The sequence below is a fragment of the Crassostrea angulata genome, chromosome 2 (genome assembly GCF_025612915.1).
Source record: "Crassostrea angulata isolate pt1a10 chromosome 2, ASM2561291v2, whole genome shotgun sequence".
Classification (NCBI taxonomy): domain Eukaryota; kingdom Metazoa; phylum Mollusca; class Bivalvia; order Ostreida; family Ostreidae; genus Magallana; species Magallana angulata.
Window position 1 is genome coordinate 16,616,837 of NC_069112.1, and position 319 is coordinate 16,617,155.

The window sequence follows — 319 nt, forward strand, 5'->3', positions numbered from 1 at the left end:
CACACAGCAAAATAATATGATTCTGAGTATTGTTCACATATAAAAGTTTATAAAATTTCATTAAACTTGACACCTTTCATAAAATTGAAGCTCACAATTCACTGATCCATGAAGAGGTCCTTGGGTTCTAACAGCTCAAAAGTCTTACAGGTCAATGCACGATTTACACTTTCTAGCTTGCCAATAAAAACTGTGTTTGCGTACCGGTATCAAGCACTCCTTGGCTAACACTTGATCACAGGCAATACTGTTGATCTAGTTTGATACACAATTTTACGATATTAAGTTGTAGACAGTTTTCACCAGAATATTAAAATCA